The following is an 18,024-nucleotide window of genomic DNA, read 5'->3' as shown; positions in this document are numbered from 1 at the left end:
TAGGAGAGTTCCCAACCAAGGTCAAAGATTCCCTCCCGACCTTTTTCCTCCATCAGCACCACTATTCCCATTACCACCACCAACAACAATAGAAATAAAATCTACAATGATAATAGAAACACTAATATCGTTAGCAATAATATTAACAGCAAAAACAACAATAGCAATGACAGCAAATTAATAATAATAATAATAATAATAATAATAATAATAATAATAATAATAACTTTTCGTAAGGGCCGAGAATGAACTAAATACATTTGTAAACACTAAGAGAATCTTCATTCAGGATAACCAAATGGAGTTTGGTATGGAAAATGCGCATTACTAGTTATAAAAAAGGGAAAACTGGCATGAAACTACCCAACCAAACTGAGATAGGGACACTAGGGAAACAAGACGCCGATAAATACTTATTAATTCTGGAAGCAGACACCACCAAAGTAACAGAAATGAAAGAAAGAATCGGAAAGGATACCCCAGGAGAACAAGCAAAATTCTCGAAACTACATTATATAGCAGGTACTTAATATAAGATATAAATACATGGGCACTATCACTAGTAAGGTACTCTGAACCATTTACAAGGTGGAATAAAGAAGAACTGAGACAACTCATTAAGAAGACCAGGAAACTCTTGAATATGCACAACGCACTGCACCCGAAAGATTATGTGGACCGACTCTACGTGAAAAGAAAAGACGGCGGAAGAGGACTTGTTTGTATAGAAGTCTGTGTGAATTACACCAAAAAGAACTAGAAAATACATAATTCAAAAGATGAAAAGATAATCATGGTAGCAAGAGATACTGAAACAAAATCAATAAAACAGAAAACAGAGAGACAAAGGATGAGATAAATACGAAGAGAACAAACTACACAGACGATTCCTTAAGATCACAAAAGATGAGAATAACGAAAACACCTGAACATGAATACGAAAATGACACGTAGACCAAGAAACTGAATCCCTAATAACTGCAGCAGAAGATAACTCTATAAGAATATACAGCATCAAAGTAAAGATCAACAAAACACAGGAAAACAGCAAATCCTGACTCTGTGGACAAACAGGCGAAACGAAAAACAATGTAGTAAATGAATGTAGCAAACAAGCCCAAACAAAAATACAACAATAGGCCCGACCAAGTGGGAAATGCAGTACACTGTAAATTGCGCACACAAGTGCATGTTTAACGCACAGTCAAATGGTACAAGCATAAGCCGGCAACGAATCACCATGGGACATGGAAATACAAACGGATGGTCCCACCTAAGCAAGGAGACCGGATGTGGTAATAATTAACAAGAAATATAAGTCCGGTTAAATCGTAGACTTTGCCGTCCCAGCTGACCACAGGATAAATATCAAAGAAAAGGAGAAACCGAGCAAATACACAGACCTATCCGGAGAGCTGAAAGGGATATGACTAATGAAAAAAAATCAAGATAGTACCTATAATAGTAGGAGCACTAGGAACAATTCCGAAAAAACATTGAAAACGAGTCAGAGAAATTCCAATCAGAGGAATGACTGGAATATACAACGAATAACAATCATGAAAACAGCTGAAATATTAAAAATGAACATGAATGTGGAGACTAATACACGAGCCACATACGCGACCCAGACGAGCTGCTGCAGAGAAAAAACACGAAACGTTACATGGAACCAAGCGAAATGCTGTTAATTATACTTTCTTTTATTACCCAATCGCCCCCACAAATGAATGATGTCAAATATCCTGGAATGCTCAAGCAGAATGGAAAGATCGAGGAAAGAGCGCTCACCAGACATCCGCTAAACAAACGCCAAGAGAACTGGTACGTTGAGGAGGCTTACTTTCCACTCAAATTCCAATAGACGCCAACAACTGCTGCTAGTGAGAAATCAATGGTAAGCGGCTGTTGTGATAATGAAAATTTATTTGTAAATGCTATCAAAAGAGGGGGAGAGTACTGGAACTCTGGGGAGACTTGTTGTCACTCAGATTCAAGGGAACACCACAGATTGTTCTCAAAGAGAGATCATTTATGATCTCTGTGAAAGCTTCTTGTAAGCCAATAATAATACCTGAATTCTATTAAAGAAAAATACCGTGCAGTGCGTTTTACTTCATCTGATTAAAAAAACCCGTATGAAGTGAGGTTAAAAAAACAACGACATAAAGAATAATAGGGAAACAGACAGAAGTATATTCTAATAATCCCTATAACGACGAAAAATATTTCACAACGCATATATTTGACAATGTTTGTTGTTTACGTAATTCTCAATCATTTTAGGCTATACGAAAATGTATATATAATATACGGCATAATCACGTTGACACACCGGTTTCCGTCAGATCACCGAAGTCAAGCAAGGTTGAGCTTGGGCATTACTAAAATGGGCGACCAATTTGGGAAGTCCAGGTGCTGTATCTAGGAGGACGTCGACACCTCTCTGCAAAAAGTTGCAAACACCTAACGTCATCATCTCCCCTAACGGGGATATACATGGGACTGGGGACCGCTTGTGAATTTCATACTCCCTTGAAACGTCCTCCGAAGGAGGAAGTCGGTTAAACCGTGAATAGGGTTGTTACTGACTGCACACAAATACAAAAATAAGATGATAACAAATCAATTCCCCTATAAAGGCTGAAAGCCAATATTGTAATATATTGCTACTGTTTATTAAGGTAAATGTGTGATAATTAAAATAAAATATGTAAACCTGCAAAAAAAAAACAAAAAAAAAACAACGATGACCCAGGTACCTGAGGGGTAATATTTACTGATGGTAGATGCCAACAAAATTACATGGGTGTCTATTAATTTGTGGCCATTTGTGAAGAGACAAGCACAACGAATAAATGTATGGGTTATTGAATGCGTACGACACAAAGTCAGCTTTCAGAAAAAGTTGACATGAGGCGTAACAATAGCAGTATTCTACATCTAGTTTGTATTTATACATATATAACGACTAGAGCTATAGCAACAGAACATCCTCAGCATTGTTTTGACTCTATATATATCCGACACAGCTAGACACCGTTAATCAATTGAGAAGCACATCACTCTATCTAAAAACATATAAGATATCAACTGCTATATACTCGAGAGGAATAATAACGAAAAGAATATTCTCTTGTCATAACCCTAATAATGACTGATGAAAAGTTGGAAATCGACTTTAAATTATTACAGAGATAATATTACTATTGAAGTATCATTTGACATATCAAAACAATTCATTGCTTCTTATAATCAATATATTATCTTTCATTAAATAAATGTATGTTTCAATCAGTATATGAATGATTATAGAGTGTTTAATAATTTAATAAGTTATGTTTAGTTTGGTTAACACCATGGAAACTGCATTTCAAAGTGTAAGGCAGCTGCTGACAATTATTCGCAGTAATATAACGATTTCACTTACTTCTAGTTTCTATTGATAACGTAATTTGTTCTCCACATACATATTTTGGTTTATATATTAAAATTAATGACAATACATAGTTCTTTATAAGATAATAGACTTCTGATATTATATAATAGCATTAATATGTCATTTATCCGTAACTTGTCTGTTTTTTTTAACTCAGCTAGAAGTATTAGCTTGTCGATCTAAACTAAAACGCTGTTTTATAGAAGATAAAACATTTTCTTCCTATGAGACTGAGAACAACAATCGCGTGGAGAGACGTATACCTGTCAAATATATATAGGCATAGAATCAAACGCAAAAAATAATTTCACATCGACTTGAGTCTGTGCATGGAAGCTGCAAAGTATGAGGCGGCATCAGTTTTGTGTACACATTTTATCAGTTAAGATAAATACACGCGCGCACACATACATGCACATACACATACATATACATATATATATATACATACACTTAGATAGATACTTCACTTGTAATGTATGCATATATATACATATTTGCATATAAATAGAGAGCTACGTCACGTTTAATGTATATATATATATATATATAGAGAGAGAGAGAGAGAGAGAGAGGGAGGGAGAGAGAGGTATATAGATATATAGATGTATGATGAGATAATGGAAATAGTATCCTGACAAAACAGTTCATCAACGTTTCGTCATTATTTCGCCATTGATCCATAGGTAGTCTCAAAATAAATACGAAACATTGATGAAAATATAACTCTGTTTGTTCCTTTATATATATATATATATATATATATATATATATATATATATATATATATGTGTGTGTGTGTGTGTGTGTGTGTGCGTGTGTGTGCGTGTGTGTGTGTTTGTGAGAGTGAGGGTGTGAGTGTGTGCGTGTGTATTGGAAGTGACGTTGCCTCCTGTAAAAACAATGGCATGCTATAACTCGTTCACCTTGTATGAGAGCTTCATGCCAAATTTGAGCTCATTTTAGCATTAACTACTAATCCCGATTTCTTCCACGATGTGCCTGAAACGGATATTTTATTACTTATGTGGCTGCATATTATAAAAACAAATTTCGTACATAATTTCAGGCAGATTGGTATAGTAGTTTCCGATAAAAAGGCAATGGGCTTACAGAGAGACAGACACCCTAAGAGAAATATATGTCTATTATATGCAGCGACATCTACACTTAAATCTTTGTGGATATTCTGTGTATATATTAAATATGAGTGGCAACATCTTGGACATATCGGGCAAAATGTTCTAATATATGACTATTCGACTTAAGTCTAGTCTTACTTGAAAATGTTGAAGAAGCATTTTAAACTTAACACTTTGTATAATAACCATTGTTTAAATACAAACACCTATTAAAATATACTTAGAATTGAACAATTACGACGACAGTGGTAATCGGATAAGTAGTCCAGTTTCATGTTAGCACTTTGTTTTTTTATTTTTTAATTTCTAGAATCTTGGCATTTTTAAACAATGGTGAACTAAAAAATACATATGCACGGTGAGCCAAAGATAGGTATTCAGGTATAATGGAATATTCATTTAAACATTGATACAGCGGGAAATTCCTAATACATGTGCATGTATTACATCTTTTAGCATGTTTACAGCAGTAAACATACATCGTTGAATTCTTCAGATGTTCAATATGTCCTGCTTTAATATTTGTAAACTTGTAACAGAACACGCTGACACAAAGTGTGGCAGTAATTCCGATTCTTACTAATGTAAGTGAATGTGCCATAAATGCAATCTTTTCACTCATTTACTGTTTTCTTTCTTGCTGGACGTTGTCCGTTCCAACCCCCGGCCACCAAAAAAAAAAACAAAAAAAACGATTCATATCATTCAATAAATGTGGTGATCATTCGTTACTGAATCTTCTTCCGAAACTACACTTCGGAATATATTTTTTTTTTACATGGAAGTCACCAAGTAAGGTCCAGAAGCCAATCAAGGATAAGGGTTATTTTGTGTACAGTAATCAACGGGATAGTGTTGCAGTATTCATTAGTATTGGAGATTTGATAAAATGTCATTACTTAAGGAGGCGGTTCATCAGGAATTTGTTTATGTTGGACTTGAAGACATCCAAGCTGAAGTCAGGAGGGAAGCAGGCAAGCGATAAAGAGTTCCACAGACGTGCAGTTCTCAGAGAGAAGCTTTGTTCATGGAATCTACGTTTTGATTTAGCCACAGATAAAGAGTGGGGAAATTATTGACAATGGTTTCAGCTAGACGGGTGTTTTTCGTGAAAGATTGGCGAGGGGGGATTAGAGATTGAAGCTCAGACTAGAACCTGTCATGGAAATAGCGATAAAACAAAGATGGCCCCGCGACGTCCCTTTTATGGGAGAGAGGTTGCAGGGAAGAGGAAAAAGCTTCCCCCCACTAAACCACGAAGTCTATTTTGTACTCGGTCAAGGCAGGATAAGCTGTTTTTAGCAGCTCCTGCCCAGCTATGGCAGCAGTACTCCATCCTTGGACGTACTTGGCTTCTATATAGATAGTAAATTGCATCAGTAGTGAGGTATCTTCTGGAGCGGTAGAAGGACTCCACCATTTTCCCAGGGACCTTGGCAACAGACTTGATGTATGTGTTCCATTTCAGATCAGGAGTAAAGGTCAAACCCAGAAGCTTGTCAAAACATGGGGCCTCCCCTAAAGGAGATCCATCCGTCTCAATTGATGCCAGATGGGGATTAGAGCGTTGATGATATAAAGATAAAAGCTTGGTTTTAGATGCGTTAAAGGTAACCAGCCACTTCTTCCCCCACTGTACCACGCCCTCGAGATCAGAGGAGATAGAATCAGAGAGAACTTTCTCATTTACAGCCTTTGATGTGTTGCCGTAGATGATCGTGTCATCAGCATCGTTGTCAACAAATGATGTAAGTATGTGTTTTGGGAGATCATTGATGTAGACTAGGAAGAGAGCTTGGCCAAAGATGGACCCCTGAGGGCCTCCGGCATTAACGCTGGCCTTCGTCGCATGGGGTAGAATTAGCTGCAAAGTTCTTGACAAATAGTTTGGCCTTGTATGATGCTGACGAGATGACCTTTGGTCCATTGATAATATTTGGGATAGAGCGCACGCTTCTGTTTAGGATCCTATTTGTTATTTGCCAAAACTGGTGGGAACCAAGCCGTTGATCAGCTACTTTGGATTTAACGGACTGGGCATATAGCTCTCTTGCATATTTTATTACTCTTTTACAGTGGTTGCTGGCATTCTTGAAAGCAGCTTTAGTCTCAGTTCATCTATTACGTTGGTAGCTGTGGAAAAAGTGATTTCTGTGCGAGATTGCAGCAGTACATTAAGGGGGGAACCATGGCTGGCTGTTAGGTTTTTGCTGGAATTTTGGATGGTATGAATCGGTCTATGCCTACAATAAACCATTCGGTCAGGTCTGATACTATAGAGGACACATCCTTTTTAAACATGGAATGCAGAGGTAGGTCAGATATGAATGTACGGAGGTTATCCCAGTCAGCCATAGAGTATCGGTATACAGTAAGGTGGAGAGATACGTATGAAGACTTATTGCATTTCGTTTTTATCTTAACTGATACAAAGGAGTGGTTGGAGGATCTTAGAAGAGATAGAACGGAACATGAACATAGCTCAGGGGAAGTTGAGAGAAAAAGGTCTAGAAGGCTTGTATACTGACCAGTAGTATCGGTCACACGGTTTGGCTCGTGAACAATCTGAGTGAGGTCATAGACAATGTCAAAATCATCACAGAACCTCCCCTCATCATCTGTCTTATTTGAGTGAGTCAGCCATTCCACGTTATGGACATTGAAGTCATAGCAAATGTGAATGTTGGACGAGGGATGTGCAGACAGGAAGTAGTCTATTTTTTTCAGATATACCCTTAAAGATAGTAACTCCGCTGTTGCGGGGGCGATATAGGGTAAATATAAATGCAGCAGTGTAAGCACATATAAAGTAAATTAGGGTTTTCCCTGGAGATATCCCTGCCACACGGGAAGCCATCTTTAATGTAGGCACATATTCCATGCCCGTGACGATTAGTCTCTTCTGCTAAAAACATTATATGGTGGTGCTCTATCCTGATAAAAAAAAGGTTTAACAAAATTAATGCGAAGAACAAAAATGAAAAAAAAACAACAACTAAAGCATGCATTTGATCCCCACCCACGGGCACATAACATCATACTGGGAATCAACAAACGGTGCAGTTTTATGTCTTAACATATGTATATGCGAGTTATCTACAATGGAAAAAAGAAATGACTAAGTCCATCATTTGCTCTCCCCCATTTAGCCCCTAAAATTCCGAAAGCCGTAACATTTTAATTTGAGTTCAGCACCATGAATTCCTGCTAAATAAACATACACAGCAAATTTTGCACAAATATGGTAAAACAACCCCCAAAATGCAGTGTTTGTATTAGCCCTTAGAGAGCCGTTGGGGCACACTTAAAGGTTATCGTGAAGTATAGTCAAACAAAATTATATAGGAATCAGTTAGTTACAACTTTTCAGAAAGTTTTATAAAGTCATCAATTTTTTTTAATAAGCGCAAAAGTGTATATTTTAGCCATTTTAACTCAAAGGCCACCCCTAGGGGAGGTAACCGAAGTTTTTTCCGGAATATCCGTTCTGTTACTTTGTTTACGTATATCATGTTTAATGTGTGTGCAAAATTTCACAAATTTCCAAGGCGTAGATATTGAGAAAAGTGCAGACAGACGAACAGACAAGGGTGAATTTACAGGTACAATCCCTATTGTCAGGGGAATTAAAAAGAAAGAAGCCCTCGCTGTGCACGATATTAATAACTATGTCAGGATTGGTATATCAAGGAAAGAATCGCCACCCAGACATCCAGTGTACGAGAGCAAAAATACATATATATATAAATTTTATATAGTATATATTTAATTAGTGTATATCTCTAATAATATCGTCTAAACCATTATAAAAATGTAGCTACGTGTTTGAATTCATAGCATATCCCTACATATTATATATATATATATATATATATATATATATATATATATATATATATATTTAGTAGTCACGCACATAAAGATCGCTTTGTCACAGGTTCTTATTGCGACCAGACATGGATGTTCTCTTAAATTACTCAGTTAACATCAAATGATATCAACTACTATAAAATGTTCTATTTGTTTATTCATAAAATACTTGACATTGATGCTTAATGTAGCGTAACTTTTCATACAGTTAAGCCAGTCTTTGATACTGAAAAACAGCCCTTTTCTTGATGACAGGTATGCTAGCCAGTCAACACGTTGCTGTTTGTTCATATGAAGAAATGATTGGCTTCACAGATGGAGCAATAATTCCACCATGTTAAACGCGCATGTTTTCTGTTGCGTGGTATTCCATTAACTGAAACAGATACAACTATCCATGCACCATTTACAAAAGATTAGTGAGTAAGGTTGGCATTGAATCCCTACCCCCCCTCTGCTCGTTTCAGGACGTAACACCAGCATCTCTGACTGCATAATGATCCAGTAGACAATGCTACGTTTGGGTCCACTAAATTTATAACACTGCGAGGAAATATCTGTATCAACTACTGCGATCTGCTTTGTAACTCTAGTGCATTTTTTTCTGTTTTTGGCGCAAGTGAGAATGTTTGTAATACTTCTTCCGGATCTTCAGTCAATCTAGCAATACATGTACATTGAAGGTACCTATCTAATCGTTGCCAAACAGTACCGCAAGTCTAGGATAGTTTTCTCACAAAGAATCGACCTTTCATCTGTTTTAAAGTAACATGTTGCTTACTGGTTCCGTGCGGTGAAGGCATCTAAAACAAATCTTGTGAACAATGTTTTTCTCACGCCTTAAAAATCAGAATGTATTGTATTCCTCACATAATTGCTGGTACACAGTATATCTACCGCCTGGCAAGCGCATTCGATACGTTTCACCCCACTCAGTTTACATGTCGGCTCAGCTTTCATTAGTCATTTCACTATTGACCGTCCGGAGTTACTGCCATCAAAGACTGTTATACGGTTGTATGGAATGTCATAATGGCTTAAATAGCCTGTAACTTTACAAGAGAAGAGAGTTACCCAATTAAACAAATACATTCGACTGCGATGATCATTACGTTAATTGAACAACGAACGTAAATCGAACGCTTCCGTCTACACGACTCAACACCAGGAATACCGTCGGTGTAAGCTGACACGGTACAAAACACTTTCGTCAACAAGACCCGACACAATCCCGAACAACTACGTTGATACGAATCAACACAGTGGAAACAATTCCGTCGATACGACCCGGCACACTAGCAGAGCAACCTTTGTAAACAACTCTAGCGTCGTCTTTTTTTAGCACTTGAACGAACTCATTTCACACGTAGTTGGGCTCAACTAAGTTATTGACACAATTCTTACGGGTCCGCGCATGACCGCCACATTTACGTTCGATGAACTTATAATACTAATGGTAACGGTAGATTATTTTGAATGTAAGTGTCGTTAAAAGTTTATTCCATCCTCGCTGCTTAATTTCAGTGAACAAAGTAAAATTTGTAGTATAATACGTAATTACATATGAATTAGACAATTATAAATGATTGAGTTTTTAGGAAATCCAAATTTATATGCCTCTTTAATGTTTCGGTCATTTATATTAATTTGAAAGAGGACAGATTCCATTGAAAAATCTTCGACATATATCAGTTTTTATTTTCCTGTGTATAATTAAACATGAAAACAAAAATTCGATGCATTATGCTTTATTTTTGCATCTTTTACGAGTAAATTCCTATAAGCAAGTTAAATACATGTATCATTCAAACACGGTAGTGCTTGATTATATAGAGTAAGGTGGCATCAATCTTCTCAAACCTTACTGTGATAGATTATTATTTTATCATGATAGACCACCACATATTGTGCTCTTTGCATAAGGGAATAATAAAGTTATTCCACAGTGTAATTTCGGATGAAGATTCAGTATTGAATGACCATCACGTTTACTAACCTGATTTCAAAGGAATTTTATTTTTCGGGGGACTGTACGGACAAGGTCTAGAAGGAACGAAAACAATAAATGAGTTGACAGATTACATTTATGACGCATTCACAGACATTAGTAAAATCAGAATTACTGCCACATCCAGTGTCGGCGTTTTCGATAAACCCTTAAATAATATTTAAGGGTGGCATATTGAACATCTGAAAGATTAAACGATTTTTGTTTACTGCTGTAAACATGCTTAGCGGTTTAATATCATTCAAACGCGAAAGTGTTTTAATATATGGTTAAATGGCCGTTTTAGCCATTTAAAACTGCTTTAAAGTTTCGCCTTTTTTTACCAAAGTTCAAATAATTATTCAAGTTTATAAATCACCTACTCAGCTATACTTTTAGAAAGAATTTTCAAATTTCGCTCAGTAAAACAAAAGTTATGGTTAATTTAGTGATGTTCAAAATCGTAAAAAAATCGTAAAGAGGTGATCGACGTTTCTGATCACTGGTTTCAATAGAAACAAAGTCACTTCAGCGACTAGTGTTGCTACTAATTCACTGCTGTCGCGAAAAGAGAAGTAAAAAGTGAAACAGAGACAATGAAAGTAGACAAGTGTCGTACATTGTTATTACATAGGTGTATCTTATATTCATGGGGGCAAATAAAAGAGTTAATTTGAACAAAGAACACGTGAACTTACGGGAAGCATGCAAAAATCATTGATTACAATAGAAAAAATGTTATCATGAAAAATAATTCGCGTAAGATTTAAACATGCAAAAGTAAAGGACTTGTTAAAACTTGAAAAGAAAAGGACAAGAAATTCTAGTAAAAAATATAATAAATTTATAACTTAAAATATTGCAGCATTAAGAATTGATTATATTAGCTTCAATTGAATTTTTAAAACAATTCTTAATGCTGCAATATTTTAAGTTATAAATTTATTATATTTGTACAAGTATATCTTGTCCTTTTCTTTTCCAGTTTAACAATTAGTCCTTTTTACTTTTCCATGTGTAAATCTTGACCACATTACATTTCATGCTTCTATTTCTCTATTATAATACAATATGACTATATATATATATATATATATATATATATATATATATATATATATATATATATATATATATATATATAGTCATATTGTGTATATATATATATATAGTCATATTGCATATATATATATATGTATATATATATATATATATATATATATATATATATATATATATATATCTGTATCCTGTGAGTCGTGCGGCTTGGTTTGTGGGAGCATAGCTGGCCTCGTGTTACTCATGCGGCACAAGCATTGAAGGCAGAATGAAACCGAGCGAATTTTTGGCTCTCATGCGTCGAACACGACGGGAGAATCCATTATATATATATATATATATATATATATATATATATATATATATATATACACTTACACACTTTTCCCTAAATATCATCGTTATAACGATCTAATATTTCCTGTAGTATATTCCTAGCTTAGAGAAAAGAAAATTGACTTAAGTCTCTGTGGTCTTTCTTTCGACTCATGCTTGTTTAGAAATCATAATCTCCACTACTGTCATGGAATTAAAGCACGAAATGGCGCAGATCTTTATTGAATTTTATGTATCATTTGTGAAATCCATAAAAAATGAACGCTTGGTAATATTTTATTAAAGTCTCGCGTGTACATGAACATAATTGAGAGGTGTTATGTTATTCTGAACACATGTATGAAATGCTATGCAAATCCCCAAATAATCTTTTCGTATATTTTGAGAGATCAAACACCTTTCACCTGAGGGTGCGAAGTAATAATCGTTCATTTTAGAATACACAACGTGAACACCCGAAGTTAATGGGATCACATGCTGTTAACTTGTAATTCATTTCTGTTCTTAAATTCGTTTTCACGGAATTCAACGCTTGATCTTGACTTTAGACTCGTATGGTTCTCGCACATAAGAAGAAGCACTTGATAACATTTCCCGATTACATGTTTATTTACAATGACGTCTGTTTTACAAGATCATTTTCATAAATATTTTAAAACTTTGTGTACAAAATAAATATGTGACCCAAAATCAAACATAAAACCTGCTTAAACGACTCATTTGGCATTTTTATTATTATCTTCCTTTATTTGCTTATCCGTAAATGAAAGATATATCCTCGGAACGGGTTATAATTGCTAACATGTGAGCACTAATCATCGTTCCATCTGTGTCAAACATGTACGGTAAGAAGGCTCTAATATATCTTGACATAGTATATACCAGTGTGACAGCAAGTGATCATATACCGACAAGCTGGCTATCGTCGATGGAGGGCACACGAATACACAAGTAGAAAAATAGATAAAACATAACACAAGAACAATAAGAAAACTCAGAATCCAAAGTTTCACAGGCCTTGTCGGTGGGGTATTAGAATACACCGACTGCCCCCCCCCCCTGCAGAGTGTAAAAGCTCCTCAATGGGGGTCCGGATTATGACCTTAAACTATATTCAATGGTGAGGCCATAGCTTGCGAGCTTTGGGGAGTGTGGAGCCACCCTTTAATTACCATTGCTCCCAGGTCCACTCTGACCCGGAGTGGTAGAACCTGTTAGGGTTCCAACTATGGGTTAAATAGAAACCGACTTGAAAACAACAAATATATTCTATTAAATTTTTTTTCTTCAAAATCTTTGGATTCGGCATTAAATAACCCGAAAAGGGTTGATATGCCGTAAAATTAAAACAACCAACCAACCAAAGTTTCAGAAATATATCGGCTTAACCCTGGGTTTGTTTTACATGTCAAGGTTCACATCTACGTCCTTTTAAGGCTGGGTACGTCTGAAGTCGTCAGTTCATCTCGATCTTCCAAAATATTTCTGACCTCAAGAAACTCATTTGTCAACTACATTAAACTAAGCTTCATGTTTTCAGGGAAAGCATCCATTATATCTTTGTTTTATTTATTTAGTTATTCTTTAAACATTTTACTACTCAACACTCTTTGTATGGAGTTCATCATTACACAGAAAAAATGCGATTAACTTTGTGGTAAACACGATGTCTTCTAAAAAGATATGTAAATACTTTCAAATATCATTATTGTTTATATATATATATATATATATATATATATATATATATATATATATATATATATATGGTGCGATGCTATTCGACTCACGACGTCTAGTGAGTCTCTGGCTATATGGTAGCTTTATATCAAATCTTGTTAGTCGTAGCTTCAGCTAACCCGATCAGTTGTAAGTACGATAAAACTTTACCGTTCATTTATTTCGTTTCAGAATGAGATACACACATTTCAACATATCGTTTCTCCTATAAGCGAACAAACAAATTAATATATCAATTCGCGATCATTCGCACACGTGTTCTTCAAAATCCTAAGTTCGCTTCAATAAATAAATAAGGGCACATTAGATTCATGATCAACGTCCAATAAACGCAACGCAGTTTAAATTAGGGGATCCGATTGGTTTTAGTACTCATATATAAGTTTATATGGGGACTAAAAGCTATGTCAACTCGGATTTCAAAGGATCAATAACATTTTACAGTATTTGGTCGACACAGGAGCACCTAATGATATGAGGTTATATATCGCGAGATTTTCTGTAGAAGTACAAAAACTCGTGTACGAAAGTAAAAATAACCATCTGATCAAAACCAGCAGGTCTCACATTTAAAAATGCTTCATAGATGAAGTCTCAAAGAAACAACGTAACGTCTGATCAACTCAGATAGGTGATCATTGGGGGGGGGTAGGCGATGTATGTCATAGAAATATCTACTGGGATAGATGCAGCCTCAGTATTCATTAAGACATTATCTAGAAGAAGAAAACGCTGATGTAAAACTTGCGGTTTACTATATGCTCGTCTTTGTGGCAGTCGTTTGGACCGACAAAGGATTGTTGTAATACCAAAAAGTGTGGATGGTTCTACACAAGGCCTCCACCACTATAAACAAATCATCTGTGTGGATTTCCGAGCAACTTAATTGTTATGGCGGAAGCTCATACGTCGAAATCGACGGGAAAACTATCATGTATATATATATATATATATATATATATATATATATATATATATATATATATGTTATGAAAATAATGGAAATAGTATTCCGACAAAATAGAGAAAATAAAAAGGAACAAACCGTATTATGTGTTCATCAACGTTTCGTCTTTATTTCATCCAGAGGAAGTCTCGAAATAAAGACGAAACGTTGATGAACACATAATACGGTTTGTTCCATTTTTATTATATATATATATATATATATATATATATATATATATAAATTCGTATTGCCGTATGTTTGTTTATTTATTTATTTGTTTGTTCACAATTTTATTAATATATACTTTTTTCTTTTTATTCCAAGCCCCCCCCCCTATTTTTTATACAATACTTTATTAAAATATGTTATAAAGAATGGAAGGGGTTCCTTTGAACAATGTGGTATGAGGCCAAAAATGTAATGGGCGGGGAGAAATGAGGGTCGGGGTTCATCCACTTTTTCTATTCCCTAAGCTAATTTATCACTCACCATAATACCTCATTCACTCTGTGAGCCTAAGCTATTTAAAATTCACCACATGCGTGAATTTCTTTTCAAAATGTTATTTACAATAACAGAATAAACTTTATTTACAAAAAAGGAAAAGTTTTTTTCCTTTTTAAAATCAACGCAAAAGCAAACCTAAATCAAAAGCAAAAAAAAAAAATTAAAGCATTTATGTACAAACATAAGCGGAAAACAAAAGTTGTACATGTAACTATAGAAGAGAAATGTCGAATGATGGGCGGTGGGATATGTCTGAGCCTTAAATACACCCCCAAAGAAAAAATAACAATAAGAAAAAATAAATGAGCCAAATAAAATGCTAGCTATGCTGTGTTAGTGAGGGCCCTCCCAACCTACTCTAGTTGTGGAACGCTAGCTGTTTTCCGGCGATTGCCGAAAATAAGAAAGACACTTCCTAAATGGGAGTGGGCAATCTACGGACAAAAGAAAGGTGGGTGGGGTTCATGGGGTAAGAAGTGCCCTCCAGAATACGTAAAATAAATGGGGGACGTGATTCATTCACACAACAAAGGTACGGTTCTTTTGGTCTTTGTTTCATCAGGACCATAGGGCGGTGTGTTCACTGCTCAAGGAGGGAACAAATATTCAAATTTGTTTCGAATAAATACAACTAACCTAGCGGTGTGAATCTACCTAAGTTTTAATACCGCGAGACGCAACCTCCTTCTATCACATCTGATTTTGATTTTAAGCTGATGCTTAACATGAGAAATAAAATCGTAATGAGAAGGCGGTGACTCCCACGCCCTATCTGTATGCGTGAAGCCCACCCTACTAATCAAGCTACGCCTAAGATCGCTAGGAACACCATTCGTACCTCTCTGGGCCACAACGGGTCTATGTTGTAGACCGCTTACCCCAAATCCAGGCACGTCACCCGTTCGGGGACGATGCGAGCCGTTACCCCACTGATATACGTCCAGAATTTATGCATCCTAGAGCAGTTAAAGAACGCATGTTCTACTGTTTCCACCTCGTCCTGCAGGCAACGTGGGCAAAAGGGGTCGATAGTCAGACCAATTCTTAAGCGCATGCCATTGAGACGTAGTGCATTTCGAACCAATAGCCAGGTCAGAGAGTATTCAGTATTATTTAGGTAACTCCGGCCTGGCGCCCAATTCCACTGAGAGCGGGCCCCCTTCTCCGACAACTGTAGCCGCTCCCCTAGTTGTTCCGAAGCAGTCACCACCACTAAATCCCGATATAGTGCTTTCCTAGACCGGGCGAGGTCACTAAACCCCGGCAACACTTGAAGCACAGCTCGGCATTCTTTATAGAACTGCGGTTGACCCCTCGGCCTCCGAATGCATGATCGGGATTTTTTATTGATATATACAAAAACTTCCTTACTTTACTCTCTCATTTATTTCTATATATAGTATGATTAAGAGATCATCGCATTTTCATATTACATTAAGGAAAATCGATTTTATTAAATAGCGATATCTTAGTTAATGTTTCTAGTGAGAGAATTGTTATACGTGTTCTATTTAAAATCGTTGCTTAATAAATCAGAAACAATAATTATATTGATAACATATTTAATCAAATGCATTTGGAATTATTATTCCAACATGGATTTTAAAAACAATCTTTGTTTTAGAGTTATTTGCCTCTTCGAAACAAAAAACAAAAATAAACTATCACCAAATAAAATCTCAATAAATCTCAATAAATTCCTAGCTTGAACAAAATAATTCCGAGTAGATAGAAAAATATTTGGCTTTTATTTTATATATATATATATATATATATATATATATATATATATATATATATATATATATATATATATATATATTAAAATAAAACACTTACGAAAAACTGAAGAAATATTTCATTTGTTTGTTTTTATTATTCTATAAACGGCTATACAGAAATCGATAATTTTTTACCATGTGACCCACCTAAAAAATAAAGATATACATCGTTGTGCTTAATACATTTAAATAGCCTTTATAAATAGTATAAAAGACATTTTGAAAAGAACGAAAATTAACTTTTTAGAGTGGCGGATAACTTTTCCATATTAATTTAGCGTAAAATGAGCACCCACTTCTTGGACACATAGCGTCACCCCTAGCATTTTTTTCAAGTTTGGCGGTCGAAGGGGTGGGGACATGGCAAATTCAATTGGGGGGGATTACATTTAAAACATGAAATAACAATAGATTTAATTACTTTTTATGATACCACCCTGTACATTCACCTAACAATTTGATTAAAAAAACGAACCCCAAAATATTACAAATTACGTGGGGGGGCATTACAAAGACGAAACATTTTATTTAATTGTTTTTGGAATTCATTTTTTGGTAGATCATTTCTGTTAAGGGTTCTGCCTACTTGTCTAATTTTTTTTTTTTTTTTGCGATCGCACGGGCAATCGCTGCTATTTTTTATTGAAACAAAAGTTGTAATGATTTATTTTGAAATATTTTTGAGGGGGAGGGGGGTTCTTTCCAGTGCTCAATATCCGGATAATAACTTCTTCTCTTTGTATCCCTTCTGATGAAATATCTGTGGGAGAAGGTATCAGATACTTCTTGTGGGGGGGGATTACATTTTCATGTTTTTATCCGTTCTTTTATTTTTGGAATTGCTGTGGGGGTATCCACGTGGCCCATAATGAAAATGATTATATAGCAGGTGTGTTCCAAACGGAACTTCATATTAACCTAGGCAACGCCGGATACCCATGCTTGTATATATATATATATATATATATATATATATATATATATATATATATATATATATGTATATATATATGTATGTATATTTACTGTTATTAATGAAAAGTTGGCCTACAAGTTAGATCGTAACATTCCAGTCGCTTGTTCACTGTGGATCGCCAGCTAATAACGTTTATGCCTTCATTAATATTAAAATTCTCTTGATTATCGTTGCGGTTTGCGATGGACCTGGATTTTTTTCTTTATAAATAGAGATAGAGATGGCTTCGTGGCGGGGT

The 18,024-nt window shown here is 35.4% G+C and overlaps 1 pseudogene; it reads left to right on the top strand.

Annotated features, from left to right (window-relative positions):
• The first annotated feature begins 2,308 nt into the window (after nucleotides 1-2,308).
• On the top strand, nucleotides 2,309-2,427 carry LOC145273451 (5S ribosomal RNA; annotated as a pseudogene).
• The last annotated feature ends 15,597 nt before the right edge of the window (nucleotides 2,428-18,024 follow it).

This window comes from Euprymna scolopes, chromosome 4, assembly GCF_053919585.1.
Source record: "Euprymna scolopes isolate OS-2025 chromosome 4, ASM5391958v1, whole genome shotgun sequence".
Classification (NCBI taxonomy): Eukaryota; Metazoa; Mollusca; class Cephalopoda; order Sepiida; family Sepiolidae; genus Euprymna; species Euprymna scolopes.
This window is presented reverse-complemented; position numbering and strand designations above follow the sequence as displayed.